This window comes from Toxorhynchites rutilus, chromosome 2 (genome assembly GCF_029784135.1).
Source record: "Toxorhynchites rutilus septentrionalis strain SRP chromosome 2, ASM2978413v1, whole genome shotgun sequence".
In the NCBI taxonomy this organism is placed as follows: Eukaryota; Metazoa; Arthropoda; class Insecta; order Diptera; family Culicidae; genus Toxorhynchites; species Toxorhynchites rutilus.
The window spans coordinates 271,903,858-271,922,206 of NC_073745.1; the positions used below are offsets into that span (position 1 = coordinate 271,903,858).

At 40.4% G+C, this 18,349-nt stretch overlaps 1 protein-coding gene across 3 annotated transcripts in view; it reads right to left on the reverse strand.

The window, feature by feature from the left end:
* The window catches only part of LOC129764285 (uncharacterized), a 54,932-nt gene that overhangs the window by 32,334 nt on the left and 4,249 nt on the right, over window positions 1-18,349 (reverse strand). For 2 of the 3 annotated variants that reach the window (XM_055763205.1, XM_055763204.1), the window contains exon 1: window positions 3,261-3,451. The exons of the other annotated variant lie outside the window; for it this stretch is intronic. The gene's annotated coding sequence lies outside the window, so the exon portion shown is untranslated. Of the gene's footprint in view, window positions 1-3,260; window positions 3,452-18,349 lie in introns of those variants that run through there. 3 annotated transcript variants of the gene reach the window in all.

Sequence of the window (18,349 nt, forward strand, 5' to 3'; positions counted from 1 at the left end):
GATTTCGCAATGCCTTCATTGTACGAGCAACTATTTTGTGGAACCGACTTCCCGTCGCTATTAACTCTAGAACTAGCAACCGGTCAAAATGACCGATTATATAATTTGTTCTCAAGATTTTGTATTAAAATTTATTTTTATATCTTTTAATGATGTTATGACTTTTTCTATATTAATGTATTGATCAATATTATAAATTATTTCGGTCTCTCACTTCTAATTTTTCTGATATACATATGTGGTGCAAGCCAATCAAAACTTCCAGAACAACTACTGCTTCTAAACCACAAAATTTGGGAAATTTATAGAATTTTGTAATATATTGTGATCATATTTTCTCATTGACAGTTGTTGCATACGGTAGAAATAGGTAATGTTGAAATTAGTGCAGTTGAAATACTCACAATATTGCGGACAATTGGGTTGATTCAAAAAAAAAATACAGTTATAGTAGTTTGCAGTGTAAGTAAGATGTGAATATTTATATTATATTGAGGGGAAATATAACAATATTCTAAACAAATATTTTTATCTAGTTATAAAACTTAACTCAAAATGCCGAGATGCCCGAACATATCTAGAGCTTTAGAGGGCGTAACAGATTCAAAGGAAGACTTTTCCTGTGAAGATGTTTATGAAATCAAATTTTGAAATTTGACCAGTATCTGATCAATCATAAGAAAGAATGTTTGTTTCCTCAGAGAACAATAGTAAAGAGAATCAATTTACGTAGACCAAGAAGAATGTTGATACTGTCGTCATCTTCGGATGAGAATGACCGACAACATAGCTTAATTTCTGCTGATAGAACTATCTGCACAGAAAGCTAAATGCACTCTAGGAAGGATATAAATGAACAGCATTTACAAAGCAAAAATTGGAGGGGAAGAGTGTGTTTATATGTGAAAATACGTAAGTACATCTGTGAGTATCATCACTCCTTACAATCGTCATACCCTCAAACTCATAAAACGGAAGTTACGAATCGTTCATTTGGAGGGTACGCAAAGCATTTTGTAATTTTGGTACAGTGTGATTTAAATTGTTGCTCTAATTTTCTCTAAATTTTGATCGATCGACTAGAAAAAACGGCTGAACGCATCAATATGAAATGTTCACGGAAGTTTAGGAGATATAGTATGCTAAAAATTTATCTGCTAACATTCAAATTTACTGCAATATTTGAAAAATTACAGAAGATTTTCTAAAACACTATAAAAAACGTAATTTTGATACATTTTTAAAATTGATACAAAAAATTCAAATTATTTTTTTCGTCGAAGCAACAAATTAACTTTATACAAAATTCATTGGAGTGCTCAAAATTACCTCTCGGTTTGCGATGCGATAGTTATTTATTGAATTATTTATCATCAAAGATTAGGAGGTAACTTTTCATTCAAATAAAATATCTTTGTATGTAAAGGTCCTACATGAAAGTTATGGGAATCAAATGAAATTTGTTTAATAAGGTTAATTGGATTTGTTATTGAGTTGGTTAGCAAAAAATTGGGTTGCTCTACTAAAAGTTTGAAAAAACAGAAATAAATCGATTGTTTATTTCTTGTCCACTAAATCTACATACACCCATATAATAATATGTTCATAACATTTTCCAAAAAAGAGGCTTCGAAATGATGGGCATCCCATCTTCATACGTTAATTTTTCGAGAAGTTACATCGTTTCATATGAATGAATAAATTATGCAATTTGCTCTGAAAATAACGATTGAAAATTATTCTTCAGTGTGAAGAATTAAACGAATAAACGTGTGCAAAAAATGAAGAAAATATATCTCTTTCTCTGAGATTATTGATTGTGGAAAAAAATACAACAAAAAAAAAACGCAAACCACCCGGCCACGAGAACTACTTCTCTTGTTTTAATTTTTGATTTGGTATTTGATGGCTTCTTTTAACATGACGTGTAGAGTGCAAAAAAGAATTGTACACGTCAAAACAACAAAATTTTAAGAATTTTAAGATTTTTTCATTTCAGTTTTTGTAATTAAAATCATTATCTCCTAAATAAATCCTTGGCTTTATTTATCAACAATCATTCAGGAAATTTTCTGAAAAATTATAGGTTTATTCAATTATTCATGTATATTGAGGGTGGGTAATTTTTATGTCGGTTATTGTAGATTCTTAGAGTTTATTTCTGATACACGAGGCCTCATACATAGTATGTAGTATGTAAATCATAGTCGATTTTATCCAATAAGTTTGAAGTGAGTCTTGCGAATACAGGAGATGATATCCCATTTCATAGACCAGTATATCTAATTTGACCGATGCTTTCATAGAAAAATGCGAAACTCGAAATGTTTTTTTTTCATTGGTGGAAAAAAGTCCAAATTTGTACGATGAACGATGGTTGCCTCTGAGAGATAAGATCCGGTATGTCTCATTTCGGTTAGTATGTTTTGCCATCGCACTGAAGTTCTGTTGCTTATTAGAATCCTGCCCCAAAACTGGCACCACTCGTAGGTACAATGAACAGTATTCACTCGGTGTGTTTTCCTCCAAAGCTTGTCTATTACGGGGCAAACGCGATGTGTGACGTACGGGAAAACATGACGGTGGGCGTCGGTAGTGGTGTGCGTACGTAGGTGGGTGGAAATGTGAAAAAGCATCCTTTTAACCTGCTACTGTTTTTCTTTCCTGCCATTTCTTCATACACCGCTTCATTGCTCTGGAAATTTCACGGTTACACTGTTTTTGCGTTCCCATTCCTCCTCGGTAATGGCCTTCTCTTGTGTGTTGCTTTAACACACATCGGAATTTTTGTTATCTTCTCCTGGATCGCGATAGAGCAACAACAAAAACAATACCTAATGCGACCTTGCTCATTCTAATCCAATTTTTCCTCAAGCGCGCACCAGCACCAGGAGTACACTTGTAACATTCCACACAATTAGCTCCCACAAATGAGTCCTCCCACAAGTAGAACTCTTCTGTGTATTATTCTCCATGCTGGCTCCATGTCGGGGACAGCATCAGTCCCATTGCGTGGTATTTGGAAAATTGATTTCACTCGCCCTCCGGGCACTTTTTCTTCCTTTGATGGAAAACAAACGCGCTGCTAATGGTCTGCATGTCACATAAAATCCTGCTCCTGAAACATCATTCGTGGCACAGATAACAATTTTCAATCACCACACACACTGCATAACTTCCGAAGATTATCGTTGACCTCTGCAACAACAAAGTGTAGTTTTGCCACCGAAAAATTCCCACACAATTTGTTCCAAGGCTACCTTCTTCTTATCCTAGCACAAATGTTGGTTTGTTGTGTGCTCACAAGATGATGCGAGAAACATTAATGGCCTTTTTTATGCTCCTTTTATATTCGGGTACACATATATCCAAAACTAGCAACGGTGTTTCCCGCTTTTGGGGAAGGGCCGAAGTTTTGCCTCAGCTTTCTGCTGGAGGTGCGAGTCCGTTCGAATTCACGAGAGAACTGAGCGGAAGAAAGTTTTTCCTGGGTTGTGTTTCCCTCCCTCGGAAAAATGAGGGAAGAGCTCTCTCTTTAAATTCTCGTTCTCGTAAGCTTGGGAGAGTGAGAGCTTGATAAGGGGTATCTGACGAATCCTAGGAGCTTTGTTGTTTGGTTGACACCGAAAAAATTCCCCTCGAATATGATCGTTTATTAACATAAGTGTATTTTTAATTTTTTCAAATTTATTTTTTGATTTCAGAAACATGTTTTAGTTTTATCGCAATGCTGAATTTTTCTATTATTATTCAAATTTATTTGCCCTTTATAACAAATCCGAAGATTACGATGCTGAGCTTTAGGTCAGCAGCATCATACGATTCTATAACTATTACCCATCTTCCTGTGAATGCTCAACATAAATTTGAAAAGAAATCCCAGTTTTACTTGAAATATGTTTCTATTTATTTATGTCTTCGTCTTCAACTTTAAGAACAGACTGTTGGTTAATCTAGGTCTCTAATCCTGAAACTGAACCTTTTTTTTCGTCATATTGAAATTAACGTTGTCAGAAACACCGTTGAGCGATAGATCTGATTCGTAATTGAATCGAAAATGAACAGTCGACACGATTTTATCGGTTGATTGTCTAAAGTCTCCACATTGATTAGCTTGAAGCCAGAGTATCGACAACCTTTCAATCGACAGGACCACTGACCTGTTGGAATTATCGTATCATAAAATGAAACGAGGTCTTTCGGATCCAGACTAGGTAAGTTAGCAGGGTGTGATAAACTCGCCGAAAAAGTCTCTAAATGAACTCGAGGAGAAATTTGTTGACTTTACTACTCTGTTCAATATCATTGCTTTCGTCCGGGAACTTCCCGCCGCTGTGGACAATTTCTCGCAAAGCTCTAATCCAGCTATACTCAACCTACGGCTAGCGGTCCGTATGTGGCCCAGTGGGCTCTCTAGGTTGGCCTATCTGATGTTACTTCTCTTTAAACTATTTCGTTGTGTAACAATAATGATCGCTAATGAAATCAGTACCAATTTTTTAACGTAGGGATACATTGCTGTAATGGTGCCAAATCAGAGAACAGGACACGTTTCTATGAAATAGAAATAGAAAACGTAACATTTTCAATTTATCGTATACGAAGTCTGTTCAAAAAGTATTGCGACTTTCGAATTTACGCGGGTTACGTATAAAGGGTGTGTCACATCAAATTGCATCACGGAAAAAACGCTGTAGAAATTCGCCCAGTAGACCGATCCTTTTGAAAATTTTAGACAGTAAAATAAAAACTATTAAACAACTTTTGGCATTTTCTTTTTATTCATACTTCGAGCCCAAGCCCGTATGCTCGCACCTTCCTCTTTACCCCGTCCATAAGGTTCTGTACAACGTCAGTTTGTAGTTTTTTTTGAACAGAAATTCATTTTCTCTTGAAGTCCGCCTCCGATTTGACAACTTTTGGGTTCTTCCGGAAGGCCTGCTTCATAATCGCCCAATATTTTTCTATTGGGCGAAGCTCCGGCGCGTTGGGCGGGTTCATTTCCTTTGGCACGAAGGTGACCCCGTTGGCTTCGTACCACTCCAACACGTCCTTTGAATAGTGGCACGAAGCGAGATCCGGCCAGAAGATGGTCGGGCCCTCGTGCTGCTTCAATAGTGGTAGTAAGCGCTTCTGTAGGCACTCCTTAAGGTAAACCTGCCCGTTTACCGTGCCGGTCATCACGAAGGGGGCGCTCCGCTTTCCGCAAGAGCAGATCGCTCGCCACACCATGTACTTTTTGGCAAACTTGGATTGTTTCTGCTTGCGAAACTCCTCCGGAACGCTGAATTTGTCCTCTGCGGAGAAGAACAACAGGCCCGGCAGCTGACGAAAGTCCGCTTTGACGTAGGTTTCGTCGTCCATTACCAGGCAATGCGGTTTCATCAGCATTTCGGTGTACAGCTTCCGGGCTCGCGTCTTCCCTACCATGTTTTGCCTTTCGTCGCGGTTAGGAGCCTTCTGAACCTTGTATGTACGCAGGCCCTCCCGCTGCTTGGTCCGCTGGACGAATGAACTTTACAAATTCAGCTTATTTGCGACATCCCGGACCGAACTTCTCGGATCACGTCTAAACTGCTTAACTACGCGCTTGTGATCTTTTTCACTGACGGAGCATCCATTTTTGCCGTTCTTCACCGTCCGGTCGATGGTTAGGTTCTCGAAGTATCGTTTTAGTACTCTGCTGACCGTGGATTGGACGATTCCCAGCATCTTACCGATGTCCCGATGTGACAACTCCGGATTCTCGAAATGAGTGCGCAGGATTGATTCACGACGCTCTTTTTCGTTCGACGACATTTTTCCAAATTTACGAAAAATTGACAGTGAAGCATGGCCAACGTGATCTATACACTCTTATCTGATTATAAGCGAAAGCTGAAGATATAATTCCTAAAAATTAAATTTCTCCAGCGTTTTTTCCGTGATGCAATTTGATGTGACACACCCTTTATTCGATTCTAGATTTTTTTTGTGGAATTATGTTGGTAGTCATGTTTCTCACTTATGCTGACAAGTACGGCTATTTTGAATGTTCAGTTGATTTTTGACAACGGCTTTTCTTACACGTGTTTTGGTTCATCTTCGATTTTTGCCTATTGCAAAAATAGGTGAATGAATCTGCATCAAATTTTGTGTGAAAAACAAAATTAAGTGCGCGAACACATTCCGAATGTTGATTGTAACTGGTTAACCTACCTTGGAGCGAAACAACGTTTATCGAGGTAAGAAAAAATATTCTCGGAGGGTCGAAAAGATATAAACGACGCAAAGTGTGCCGGAAGCCCGAGCACGTCAACCACTGAAATCGAGTATAAGTATTCCGTGGGTATACAAAAATCGTGACTACAGTTCTTGTAAATGGAGTGGTCCACTCTATCCCATTCCATTAAGCATTTCCATAGCCCTAGCCGACTTTGCTTCAGCACTACGAAGGGATTTCTCTATATATTTTCTAAATATATGTACAGTGGAATCCCGATTATCCGCGAACGGATGATCCGCGGTGCGGATTATGCGCGACAACGAGTTCCATAGTAAATTCATATGCCTTCCCGGAATTTGTCAGTGAGTGATAGTTTCATGTACTTTTGTTTTGGTCATGGTATTCACATTATCTGACCACTGGTGTACACAATCTTGTAGATGGATAGTTTAATGATTTCTGTATTGATAAAATATAGTTTTCATGCTGAAATATCTTTTTTTTCGTGCTTCGCACTCATTTTTAGTAATTTATTGCATTATCCGCGATTTTCGTTAGTCGCGATGAGTTAGCCGGACTATTCCGCGGACAACCAGGGTTCTACTGTATAATATAAAAATATTTATAGATTTTTGTGATTTCAATAGATTGCTTTTAAAGCAGTTTTTGAACTATGGAAAATTTGGGCAATAATGTATCTATATTGCTATAGAATGGATTTTCAGAATATGCGCGAAGTAAGCAGAGGGCAGAGCTTGCACTAGCAAAGCACAATAGAAATATTGAAAATATAATCAATTAAAGGAGGCGATCTGACTTATCAACGAAAGTCAACGGGCAGCCGAAGGTGGTAGGATTCTAAGCAGCTTGAGCTGCAAAATTTTATTTATAACCTCGAATTCGTTAGTTAGGAATTCCATCCACATGAAGCTGATCAATTATTGCATTGTAAATACTTTTATGATCAGCATCACCAAGCGATACTGCGGCGTAAAACTCGTTCTGTACCTTAATGTTGCGGTATGCAAATGTAAGAAATATCACACTTGGAAAAAATTATAGGAGATTGTATCCAAGATACGACCGTATTGTTGACGTAGAACTACACTTGGCTTGAAACTACTAGGAATATAAACACTTCTCATCATTTTGCGCTATGCTCAGAAGAAACGCTTATGTTAATGTGTGGATGCTCGAATGTATGCTGGTAGCACTGCAAGGTACCGATAGCTTTATGGCATCCGCCCCAGTATATACACCCCTGTTATGGCATCTCCCCTGGCAACGCATCAACAAACTATTACGGTCGTGCGACACCAAGCTCCGTGATCGGGCTCTTTCGCATTCAAGCATTAGCCCAGGTAAGACGTGATTCGCAGCAAAGGAGCAAAATGGTGGCTTCCCGGGCTGGAGAATTACACATTGGCGATCCTGCCAGGAGGCTGGATTTTCCAGTAGCTTGACGAATCTCTTTGTTGTAGTTGTCCGGGAATCAATCATTTCGCAGTAGGGAGGATTAATTTTAACAAATATTTCAGATCGAAATATTACGGAGAAGTGATTTGAAAAGAAGTACAAGTGAAAACCGCAGCCTGCTTTTCTTTTTTGGACTACAGCAACCCACCGCGGGTTGCTATGTGGAAATCGTCCATCGTTAGCATACACAATGTTAGAATTGTGAAAATCGTTACTTTTTCCTTTGCTATTTGAAAATGTTAAAGTGAACCTACCGTGGGTTACCATAGTGAAATCGTCCGTCGTTAGCATACAAAATGCTAGAATAGTGAAAAATCGTTATCTTTTTCTTTTCCATTTTCCATTTAAAAAGGTCAATAGTGTGGCTAAATTGTGGATCGAGACGACCGCACTTGGCCAAATTAGAAGCGGATCGAGACGACCGCACTTGGCTAAATTAGTAGCGGATCGAGAAGACCGCGTTTGGCTAAATTAGTAGCGGATCGAGACGACCGCGTTTGGCCAAATTACTAGCGGATCGAGACGACCGCGTTTGGCCAAATTAGTAGCGGATCGAGACGACCGCACTTGGCTAAATCAGTAGCGGATCGAGACGACCGCACTTGGCCAAATTAGAAGCGGATCGAGACGACCGCACTTGGCTAAATTAGTAGCGGATCGAGACGACCACGTTTGGCCAAGTTACTAGCGGATCGTGACGACCGCACTTGGCTAAATTAGTAGCGGATCGAGACGACCGCACTTGGCCAAATTAGAAGCGGATCGAGACGACCACACTTGGCTAAATTAGTAGCGGATCGAGACGACCGCGTTTGGCTAAATTAGTAGCGGATCGAGACGACCGCGTTTGGCCAAATTACTAGCGATTCGAGACGACCGCGTTTGGCCAAATTACTAGCGGATCGAGACGACCGCACTTGGCCAAATTAGTAGCGGATCGAGATGACCGCGATAACTTTGAACAGTAACGGATCGAAACGACCGTGTTTGATTTAGTTATTAGCGGCGTGAGACGACCACATTTTGTTCACTTTTATTTCGTTGGCGACGGTTCAGGACGACTGTGCTTGATAATCATTAGACTTACGTTTCGATTGTATCCTAAACGCAGTCAGGTCATCCATCAACGGCAAAATTCAAAGGCATCTTGAGACAACGCGTATGGTGGCCTGGCATGTCGAAGGATGCGGAGGCATGGGCGAATTCATGTGCGGTGTGCGTAACCAACGGAAGGCCCCCGAAAGGCCTACTCCCATGGTAAGAGTTTTCACCCCTGAATTGGTGTGGGAGACGGTCGCCGTAGACTTCAATGGGCCCTATTCGAAGTTCAATAATGTTTCAATCCTGGTAATAGTGGACTACCGGTCCAGATATCTGATTGCTAAACCGGTTAGATCAACAAATTTTGAGCATAAAAGATCCGTTTTGGATAAAGTTTTCGACAGAGAAGGTTACCCGAAACACATAAAATCGGACAACGATCCTCCTTTCAACGGGGACGGATATAAATAATATTGCCTTGAGCACGATATTCACTCCATCTACTCCACACCACTGTACCCACAACAAAACGGCCTGGCAGAGAGCTGCATGAAGCTGATAAATAAAGCAATGACTGCGGCGGGTTCAAATGGGACAAATTATAAAACTGAACCGAAAGCGGCGATCCATGCCTACAACGCTGCTGCACACTCCGTCACACTGATACCACTAGAGGAGGTAATGACGGGAAGAAGAATAAAGCGTGGACTGCCTCTCCTCTGTCGCAGAAAAGCTACGTTCGACGATAACCTACTGAATTCAAGAGATCGAATGTCCAAAATACAAGCAAAGCGACGAGAGGACACTAAACGTGGTGCGCGTATGTGCCGGGTTAGACCAGGAGACACAGTAGTTGTGGAACGTCATGTTCGTGCGAAAGCAGAGTCTCGATTTGATCCCCGAAAGTACACAGTAATGAAAGAACAAAATGGTATGTTTGTCTTATGTGACGAAAACGGACAAATTTTTAACCGGCACGTATCACGGACAAAAAAGGTGAGCGATTGGAGGAAGTCAGAAGGAGTGATGAGCACAGCTGACGGTATTGGTAGAGGATCTACTACAGAACAGTCCCCAGTGCAAAGATCCACATTGCAATCAGACGGAATTCAGCGGCCGACGCGGGAGGGACGTAAACCAGCCTACCTGGAGAACTACGTTCATAGTGTAGAAGAGGAAACGATCAAACTGAAAATTAATCAAAGAAATCCTATGGAAAACAGAATAAATCCTATGGAAAAGGAAAATATTTGTTCGGTTTTGTTTATTACAAGGTTTTTTTTCTGTTTTCTCTTCTCTTTGGAGAGGGGGGGGGGGGGAGATGTGTGGATGCTCGAATGTATGCTGGTAGCACTGCAAGGTACCGATAGCTTTATGGCATCTGCCCCAGTATATACACCCCTGTTATGGCATCTCCCCTGGCAACGCATCAACAAACTATTACGGTCGTGCGACACCAAGCTCCGTGATCGGGCTCTTTCGCATTCAAGCATTAGCCCATGTAAGACGTGATTCGCAGCAAAGGAGCAAAATGGTGGATTCCCGGGCTGGAGAATTACACAGTTAATATTACTGGCCTCGGAAAAAGTTGCATTACTTTCTCATGCTCGAGGGAAGCGCAGCTGTCACTCTTAATGGAGGAGGTATTGCTACTGGCAAGCGAAACCTAATCACATACAAAATTCCAGAACGACATTTACTTTCTTGGTGACTAAACAAGCGAAATAAATACTTTTTTGTTAATAACAACCTCGAAAACAGTAGCAATGCTTCATTATGATCAATATTAGCGCAAATGCAATTCTAGTTGAAGGCAGTTTTGCGATTGGCACGCGAACTCAAATTGTTATAACATTCCAGTAAGACATTCAAGATGCTTGGTATTCCCCAAATAATTTTTTGGCGCTCAACCTTACCGCCTGCTTCGCCATAACGTCAGTTTAATGCATTGATGCACTTTCAAAGGCACCAACGAAGCCCTTATGATGACGGAAAACAAAGCATGTTAACAGCTTGGAAAAAATATAGGAGGTTGTGTTCAAGACACGACCCCATTGTTGACGTAGAACTACGCTGTGGTTTAATTCAAGTCGTTTGCTTATAATTGCGGATATTATTTTATAATGCTACGAAAATTTTTAAATTACCATTCTACCAGTTTGGTCGCCCTGAAATGTTTTTTTTATTGTAGAATCATTTAACGATAACTGTTTGATGATTCATTTTTGTGCTCGCAGAACAATACATGCTAGAGGCAAATGAACTGAAAAGTTTAAACCCTCTTAAAGCCAAAAAGAAGAAGAACAATACATGATCGAGATAAGCGCAGCTGTCATACTTAGTGGAGAAAGTTTTGCTACTGGCCAGCGAAACAAAATCCCACACAAAATTCTAGAACAACATTTACTTTCTTGGTGACTAAATAAACGAAATAAACTCTATCTGTTAATCTCCATAATCTCGAAAAGAGTAACACTGCTTCATTATGGTCAAGATTAGATTACAACCCTAGTTGAAAGCAGTTTTGCGACCGGCACGCGAGCCCAAATAAATTATAACATTCCAGTACAACACTCAAGAACCTTGGTATTCCCCAAATCATATTTTGGCGCATAACTCTAACGCCTGCTTCGTCATAGCGTCATTTCAATGCATTGATGCAATGTCAAAGGCACCAACGAAGCTTTTATGATGACGGAAAGCAAACAATGTTAACTACTTGGAAAAAGACTGAATATTTGCCTTAGCAGAGATTCATTACTAATACCCTAGCGTAAATATGTCCCTCCCGCTATCTCCGCTCCTTGTTTATATTTATCATTAGGATTGCATAATTTGCAACACCAAACAATCATCAATCATAGCATAAAAAAATTAGGCGATTGTTGCATCGTCACAGGGCTAATGCACACGGGAGCAGATACAAATGGGGTTTTAGCGTAGCGAAGATGCACTATTTTTACGTACGGGTTATGAAGCACGCACATACGCACACAAATATCCATATATCGATGGCTTGAAGCATCTAAAAATAAATACACACACTTATCTCCGCTTTGCGCTCTTCTCAACAGAAGCCCTTTCTATTAATATACCCGGTCTCGATTAGCTTAGCCTTCATCCTTGGTGGAGATAGTTTTGCTACCAAATAACACACAAAATTCCAGGAAAATTATTTTCTTGGTGAGTCGATGATAGCCTGGTTAAATGACACCCCACTCAATTATGTAGTTCTGAACCTTAATGGAATGACGTCAGTTTGATGTACTAATTGCAATGTCACAGCTCAATCCGATACGAAGACATGTGCATGTGATGACATAAAACAAGGAAGAACAAGCGATATTCATTGCTTTGAATACAGAACGATACTGAAAGTTTGCCTTTCTTGCTTGAGACTTTAAACTTCTTCCGTTCATTCGTCTCTAACCTTTGAAAAGGTCCTTGGAAAACTTTACTTTATCCATCATATTACTCCTCCATCCCCATTGCCTTGAGAAAGGCATTCGATCCCTAGCCGCTCAGCTCGCCCAGCAACGATGTTGTTCAGTCGATTTCTTCACGAAGAATAAAAGTTTGCCTCAGCGAGATCCACTGTTTATTGGCGATCTAACGTACAAATCGGTAAAAGTGATGATGGTTTTAAATTTTGCAATGTGAGTTTATGGAAGGTTTGTAGTTCTTTCCATAAATCACAATGTTATAGTCATAAAATATTATTTCATTGTGATGAGTTTGGAAGAAATTTAATTCTGCGCAATTTTATATATAACATGTCATTTTCTTACTTCTTTCAGTGGTGAAAATGTATAAATGTTGACAACGGTTGAATCAAAAAAGGAAATTCGAGAGAACAATCAAAAACAACTGTGAGAACTACCTTCGAAATATCGGAAGTAAAATATATGTGATTTGTTCTTAAGTTTTAGGTTACCTTATCATCATTTTCTTAGTTCAAAAACAAAATCCGGATGTGTCACCGATCGTTTACGTTTTGCGTTAGATCGCCAATACTCTAGGCAAATATTCCCCTTCGTTCTTCTTCTTTTCCTTCGTTCACGGAGACTTTACATTTTATGATTTCCCCTTCATCGCTCGTCGATAAGTTGCTCGTTATTGACAGCTCTGTTCGGAAAAGTACACAAATGGACAGAACAATTGTATGAGGAAATGAGAATGCTTCCAATTTTCATCAATTTAAACCATATACAGACTATGGGATTATAATGCATAGCATATCAAACAAATCTTAGGGAATTTCCGATTCGTTTGGTATGTAAATCGCCAAAATCCTTTCGCGGCAAAAATAATTATTAACGTTAACTTTATTTCATAAAAACGTGACCTGTTTTCTGATTTGGCACCCTTAATGGAAGACGTAGTTCTACGTCAAAAAAACAGGAAGTGGGTTATATCTATGGTATAACCGCAAGGGTGACGTAGGACTATCGTTGATTTAGAGATCATTTGTTTGAAGTTGAATCTAAATCCATCCTGAATGAATGAATAAATAAATATTTGGGTGACTTCAAAAACGAGAGTGTTACTTTGAAGACTCAAGGTTTTATGCATCCAATATTGGATACAAAAAACCTTGTTCTGAAGAATAATCTTCAGAAGCTTTCCTGTTAACTGCACTTGATTGACAAATCACAAAACCAAATGTATGTGGTCGCAGTATTATATGGATAGAAAACATTAAAATAAACTCGCTTGAATGTAATTTTCAATTCCAAGGGGAACTGGCAGATTATTTTTCAGCAACGATCATTTCTTTCCAGGTTTCCTCTCGATAACCAGCAAACGAAAAGAGTTGCGCGCGTGTATGTGTGTGTGTTGCGGCTGCTTCTATGTCTTCCCGAGGAAACGTATTTCGATGCTGATACTCTCTTGGTCACCTTCTCTTCTCCTTCTGATCGATCGGCTTTTCTGCGCTCCCTCACAGTTAAAACAAACTGATTGCATTTCAGGTCAGGTCAAGCCAGGTAATGAATACCTCGATCCCTCGCCGTTCAGCTCGTTCAGTAACGATGTTGTCTTGTCGATGTCCTCAGGCGTCGTGCACAAATTACGTAACGCAAAAATCCGGATTTTGAACCTCCCCCCCTTTCGTAACGCAATTTCCTATCTCTAATAAACAGAAAGTAACGCAACATCTAACCCCTCCCCCCTTATCGCGTTACGTAATTTGTGCACGACGCCTCACGAAAAATGAATGGGTTTCACCACCAGAATATCATTTCAGTATGCTTTTCGTGCGTGATTGAATCGAGAGAAGGTGTGGTTTTACGATGGCAATTTGGAAGGCAAACTAGAGGAGAATTAACTCTCTGAGTATGAAAATTTCGGCGACTGAGCAATAATCGATTGAAAATTATATAATTTTGGCGATACGAAACATTTTCCGTTTTTCATGTTATGCATCCATTATTGGATACGAAAATATCCTACTGATGGGAAAGAATAATCTTCAGAAGCTTTCCAGCTAATTACACTTGATTGAAAAATTACGAAATCAAATGTATTTGGTCGCTGTGTTCGCCATATAATTAGAAAACATTAAAATAAACTCTTTCGCATGGATGTATTCTTCAATTCCCAGGGAACTGGCAGATTATTTTTCAGCAACGATTAGATCTTTCCGGAATTTTCTCGATGCTGTATGGCATCCAAACGAAAATTCTCGTTTTAGTTTGGCCTGTAAAAAACTTTTCTAAACTCTAATCCATCAAATTTGGAGCCCTGAAAAGGGCCGTTGATTATATGCTAAGCTAATATAGCACCCTCTCCTTGGATTCAACGGGCCAGCTGAATGTCCTTGGGCATGATGTGACGCGTTTTACGTGGATAGCACACAAATTTGTATCTTCGAATAAGCCTCCTGCAGCGTCATAACAGCGGAACTTTGGAAGCGCAAGTCGGTTTTGAAGTCCTGAGCAATTCCACGAACCAAAAGCTGCAAAGGTAGCTTGCGGATCAGCAATTCGGTCGACTTCCGATAGCGATGAATTTCACGCAAAGTTCCCGGTCGATAGCGATGTGGCTTCTTCACCTATCCTGCGGCTGGTGCGCTTCGTGTGCCTTACCACTGAAAGACTAACCTGCTATCTGCTTGGTCCCAAACAAACGAGTCGTCACGGTGCGAGAGTAGAGTAAGAAATGAACGAAAGCAAAGGAAGCGTCATTTTATAACCTGTTTTCGAAGCTATCATTAAGCTATTGAAACAATTTTCCGACTCAATAAATAGCAATCATATAACTCTTGGACATTTTATCTTTTGTATGAAATGATTATCACTGTTCCGTTGATCCGAAGCAGAATGAATCACGCTTAAAGAAGGAATGGATTTTTTCTTGGAATTTACTCAGCAAAAATAATGCCCTTTCCCAACACTTAAAAACGACAAACGGTAAACAGTTTCATCAAAGTGATTTCTTCGATATGGGGATATATTCACTACATCATGTCATGTATTTCATATTCTTCATTATGAAATCCTTATCCATGTTACCTATCGGTATCGAATTATCATCGACACCGCGATTTTCGCTAAATGCTCCTTTCAGTTCGGCCTGTAAAAAACTTTTCTGAACTCTAATCCATCAAATTTGGAGCCCTGAAAAGGGCTGTTGATTATATGCTAAGCTAATATAGCACGCTCTCCTCGGATACGATGGGCCAGCTGGATGTCCTTGGGCATGATGTGACGCGTTTTGCATGGATAGCACACAAATTGGTATCTTCGAATAAGCCTCCTGCAGCGTCATAACCGCGGAACTTTGGAAGCGCAAGTCGGTTTTGAAGTCCTGAGCAATTCCACGAACCAAATGCTGCAAAGGTAGCTTGCGGATCAGCAATTCGGTCGACTTCTGATAGCGACGAATTTCATGCGAAGTTCCCGGTCGATAGCGATGTGGCTTCTCCACCTATCCTGCTACTGGTGCGCTTATCCGAGCTGCTTTCGTGGTGCCTTACCACCGAAGGACTAACGAGCTGTCTGCTTAGTCCCGATGAAACGAGTCCTCACGGTGCGAGAGTAGAGTAAGAAATGAACGAAAGCAAGGGAAGTGTCATTTTATAAAACATAAAAGAATCGAATGTAAACCCCACCCTCTTTATTGTATAAGCTTACTGTATACTCACGAATATAATAAGGGTGGGATTTAGATTCTATACTTTTATGGTTTATAAAATGACGCTTCCTTTGCTTTCGTTCATTTCTTACTCAACTCTCGCACCGTGAGGACTCGTTTCATCGGGACTAAGCAGACAGCTCGTTAGTCATTCGGTGGTAAGGCACACGAAGTCAGCTCGGATAAGCGCACCAGTAGCAGGAGGGGTGGAGAAGCCACATCGCTGTCGACCGGGAACTTTGCGTGAAATTCATCGCTATCAGAAGTCGACCGAATTGCTGATCCGCAGCTACCTTTGCAGCATTTGGATCGTGGAATTGCTCAGGACTTCAAAACCGACTTGCGCTTCCAAAGTTCCGCGGTTATGACGCTGCAGGAGGCTTATTCGAAGATACCAATTTGTGTGCTATCCATGCAAAACGCGTCACATCATGCCCAAGGACATCCAGCTGGCCCATCGTATCCGAGGAGAGCGTGCTATATTAGCTTAGCATATAATCAACGGCCCTTTTCAGGGCTCCAAATTTGATGGATTAGAGTTCAGAAAAGTTTTTTACAGGCCGAACTGAAAGGAGCATTTAGCGAAAATCGTGGTTTCGATAATAATTCGTTACCGGTAGGTGCCATGGATATGGATTTCTTAATGAAGAATATGAAATACATGACATGATGTAGTGAATATATCCGAAGAAATCACTTTGGTGAAACTGCATTATAAAATTATTTGTGGACGAATGACGCAATCGATAGTCGACTCTAATTTGCGCTGGGTAATTTCCTCGGAGGACTCGATTCCTCCTTTGAACATTAATAATCTCTTTCTGGCAAAACGATGTGGTATGAATCACATTATTTGAATGATAGAATGAAGAAGTTTTCTGCCAATTTCCTTCAACCTCCAAACGTATCTTTCTCCCGTTTGTCGTTTTCGCGTTCGCTAATCCTTTCTCACAACACCCATTTCTCGTTTGAGAAATTGTTGAGTAAACATTGTTTGCCAGTGCGCGTAGAGCGGGAATTCCTAAAGATTCATTGCACCTCTAATAAATTGCCGAAAGACATTCGCATTCTTACGTTCATTACATTCTTACGTTGATCGCACTTGATTGAAAAAATCCAAAACGAAATGTATTTGGTCGCAGCATTATATGAGTAGAAAGTAAATAATCGCTCGAAAATGACTTGATTTTCGCGATGTGAAACATTTTCCGTTTTTCATGTTATGCATCCAATATTGGATACGAAAATTTCCACTGATGGGGAAAAAAATATTCAGAAGCTTTCCTGTTAATTGCGATTGATTGAAAAATAACAAAACCAAATGTATTTGGTTGCAGTGTTATATGGATAGAAAACATTAAAATAAACCCTTTCGCATGAATGTATTTTTCAATTCCCAGGGGAACTGGCAGATTATTTTTCAGCAACGATGATAGCAACGAGAATTCCGCGCGTGTATGTGTGTGTGTGTGTGTGGCGGCTGCTCCGATGTTTCAAGCGGAACCGTGGCATCACTCTCCTCCTGATGGATTCCCTTTTGGCCTTAGGTGCACAAACAGGCTCTTGGTGACACCGTTCATCAGCGTTTTCATGATAAACGAAATTAGCTTCACAACAACAGCGACAACATGCTCCAATCGCTGTTCAATCATAACTGAGTGGGTTTACGAGCGGCGCTCGCTTATATACCGATTGGTGATTTCAATAGCCTGTTTTGAAAGCAATGTTAAGACTATTGAAACAAGTTTTTGGATCAAAAAGTAACAAGTATATGACGCGTAGACATTTTATCTTTCAAATGAAGTGTTTATCATACCATTTCGTTCAGTTGTGTAAGAGCTATTAACGCTCAAAATCTCGGTCTCCAGCGTAACGCTTTCGTTCTCGAAACTTTGGTTTTACACCCCGGTATAGAAATGAAAGACGTAGTCCTACGTCAAAACTGAATTATACCACACAGCTTGTTCTCTGCTGTAACACCCTTCGATGCCAATTCGCTGATGAGTTTGTCAAGAGCGACTGCCTTCACCCCCAGCGGGGGAAGCTTGATTTTAGTTGCTGCCTGGGTAACGGCGTTTACATTTTCGACCGACGCGCCGAAATCGCCTACTTCGCTGTTGTCACACTCGCGAAGGATCGGTTCAGTGCGAGCGCTTTTCACTGCACCAACATCGCGTGCAGCATTAGATGACGCTTGCCTCGAAATTTTATTGCCCCTGGCAATGTGTTCGTTTTTTGCAGGGCTCGAACCTGCCTTCCTCTTCTTCTTGCTCATCACACACTACGCGAAGCGTCCAATTTATGACGCGGAAAGAAAAACACACGATACGAATAACGAACAGAAAAACCAAACGACGATATACAAGTTGGATTACCTTTGGTGGGGTCGCAGCGAAAGCAAAGTGAACTGGATTGCTCAACAGTCCGATGCCGAATGAAAGTTTGCCTCAACGAGATCCACTGTTTATACTCTAGGCAAGCATTCCCCTTCAT